We start from the raw sequence: 3,310 nt of genomic DNA, 5'->3' as shown, positions 1-3,310 counted from the left end.
AAGCAAAATGATTTTCTACCTTTAAATTGGTGCATCTCAGATGAAGATTATTTTCAACAACTATCTGAGGAAATAGTTAGAGTCTGGGTTGTAACTCTAAAGGGAAGTGAGAATTTACTATGAAGATGCGTCCTTCACATTTTTAGGTTGCAGCTTAATGGATTCTCTTTCTTCCACAGAAATCAAGAGAGTGATAAGTTTATTGAAGGATAAGGATACTGCTACAAGAGCATGGAGATATGTTTTGGCTGAATGGTTGATTGTAAGAGAGGAAAGAAGAGTAAGAAATAAAGCTGAATATGAGGAGAGGATAAGGAAGTATGATGAGGAGATTGAAATGTACATTAAAAGATCAGAAGAACTCAAGGCAAAAGGAATTAGCAGAATCTCTAAGGATGGAAAGTTTTTAAACATCAAAGTTGGCAAATTCACAAGATTTAGGATTGATTTACTAGACAATGGTTATCCAAAGGCAGAAAGACTCAAACTTATAGAAGCTCTAAATGGAACACCTATTATAGAAGAACTTGAAATTCTTGATTACTTAAAGGATCTCATTACAAAAGAAGCAGAAGCAAAAACAGTCTTTACCTGATGCTTATAACTATTTAAACTCTATAAATCTCCTAATTTATAAAAGTTGTAATTCTGTTAATTCTTTATGTATTAATCTTAGTTTTCATTATATCTTAGGGTTAGTCTTGTTAACAGCCATGAATTTGTGTTAAGCAATCTTCTCACAAATTGGGGGAGATTGTTGTGCAAGACATGCCTGTACAATAACAAGACTAAGTCAAATTGACAACCCTAAGTAAGTTGTATAGTAATCTTAGTTTTTATTTTGTATTGTAACATTTAAAGTCTGTAAAAATGTTAAATAGCGGACCAGAGTCTTTTTCTTTAAACAGTATCAAGCCTAAGAATTCTATCTGGAAGAAGATCAAGAAGATCATGCCTCGGAAGAATTATGAAGAAACTTGGAGTTGAATAAATCTGTTTTGAGAAAAATGTTTTAAGTCAAGATCTCTACAAGTCACAGATTTAGTGTTATAGAGAAGTCATTTGAGAACTCCGGAATGACTTATAGAGAAGTCAGGAAAGCTACTAGAGAACTCATAGATATCGACAAGTCAAATTGAAGATATGAAGATTGGATATATCGACAAGTCATTTCTTTACTAGAGAAATCAGAGTTATCGACAAGTCAAATATCACTAGAGAACTCTGAGTTATCGAAAAGTCAAATATTATTAGAGAACTCTGAGATATCGATAAGTCAATTATCACTAGAGAACTCTGAAATATCGGCAAGTCAAATATCACTAGAGAACTCTGAGTTATCGACAAGTCAATTACTCACTAGAGAACTCAGAGATGCATATAAGCCAAAGTGAAGACATGAAGTGGAGAGATCTCGACAAGCTAAATTCTCTTATAGAGAACTCAGAGACCTCAACGAGTCAAATCAACTATACAGTAATGAGAGATCTCAATAAGCCAATATACTTATCGAGATGTCAAGTTCTCTATATACCAAACTGGAGATCTCGAGGTAAAACTCAAAGTACAAAGTGCAGACCAGTTCAATATCCAAGATTAACAATCAACAAACAATTCAACCAGTTGGATTGACAAGTCTACAAAAAGTAGCTTGAAGAGTCTGCAAGATCAAGGATGAAGATTAACTGACAAAAGAAGATCAAAGTTAACACAGTATGCAAAGATATGCTAAGCCAGAAATGGAAGATATACTTTTTCTAAAATGGAATGATTAGTGACAGTTTACTAAAGTGAATAGCATCTCTTAGTATACACTGTGTAACCAGTAGTTAACTATTATATAAAGTTAACACTGGTCCTTTGTTAGAAGTAGCAGTTTAGATCAGGAAAATCTTGTATTCTCTCAAGGAAGAAGCTAAGCTCTTTATCAACAAAAAACCTAGAAATTTTGTAGCAAAACGTTCTTAATTTTAAATATGAAACTGAGTGAGTTTTGAAAGATCTGTGTTCTTCATTGTTGCATGTTTAATTTCAGCATTAACACATTTCTCTACAAGATTTGATTTACTTTATTCATAACCATTAACACTTCAAGAAAAGCAGAAAAACATAAAAATAGTTCCCTTTTCTTTTCTGGTGCACTCGCTTTATCCCACCCCCCGCCTGTGTGTAATTCATTACCTAACAATTACTACTAACAAAATAATTACATTTTTTAATTAAAATTTAGAAAAAGTGAGCCACTGGTTCAGGGCATCTTATTAATATTATCGAACTAAAATACCACAATTTCTAAACACGACATCAACATACACGTCTACACATATAAAATAGCTTAAAACCCATGCGATACATGAATTGTTTTTAATATTATATAATTTTTAAATTTAATTTGAAGTGAAAAATTTAAGCTCTGAAATTCATTTATTAGAAATTTTTGATAATATTATATGATAATTATTTTAAATATGTATGTGTATAATTTAGTGAAATTTTAGTTTTTAAAAAAATATCACAGACTGAAAGATTTAATTTTGTTGAAATTCATAAGTTTGTTATAAAAGATAATTATGTTTTAATTAAAAAAATAAGATTTAGCTCACAACAATAGTAAATGAATTGTATTTACTTTAGTATACCGAACAAATCTAACTAATTATATTCAAATTTATTTTGGTTTAATTTGTTTAACCCCGGATCAATGATAAAAAATTATGCATCAATAATAAAAATTTATGTTGACCCGAATAAAAGTACATATTATTTTATTTTAGTTGGTATAGTTATTTTCTATTTTGATTTTTTTTTTATCGTAGGTAACCCGCAGCCGCTACCCTTCGGGTGCGCACTGGGTAAACCCTACGGGTTCACGTAATAGCCTGCAAACTACGTGAACCAAGGTAAACCGCATTTAAGCGACAGGCTCTGACTCAGGAGGCATAATCATAAATTCTCCTCTCGTGGGATTCGAACCTGTGACCAAGAGGTTAGTTTTCCTCTCTTTAACCAACTGAGCCAACCCTTTTATCATGAATCAATTATATAATTTTTTTAGCTCGGATGAATATCATGTATTGATTTATTTTAGTCTGACGCAATTATACTATTTAAGGAATCATCTCTATTTTCATTTTATTAAAATAATTTTGGATATTATAGAAATTGAAAAACCCCGTAATTATATAAACCCAAATATTTTACACACAGATCTGCAATCAAACTTTTAATATTTTGGTTATTAGGGTCGGATCCGGTTATCCCGCAATCTTAAACCCACATTATTACCTAAGAACGAATTACATAGATTTTA

The sequence above is a fragment of the Apium graveolens genome, chromosome 9 (genome assembly GCF_009905375.1).
Source record: "Apium graveolens cultivar Ventura chromosome 9, ASM990537v1, whole genome shotgun sequence".
Lineage (NCBI taxonomy): Eukaryota > Viridiplantae > Streptophyta > Magnoliopsida > Apiales > Apiaceae > Apium > Apium graveolens.
This window is presented reverse-complemented; position numbering follows the sequence as displayed.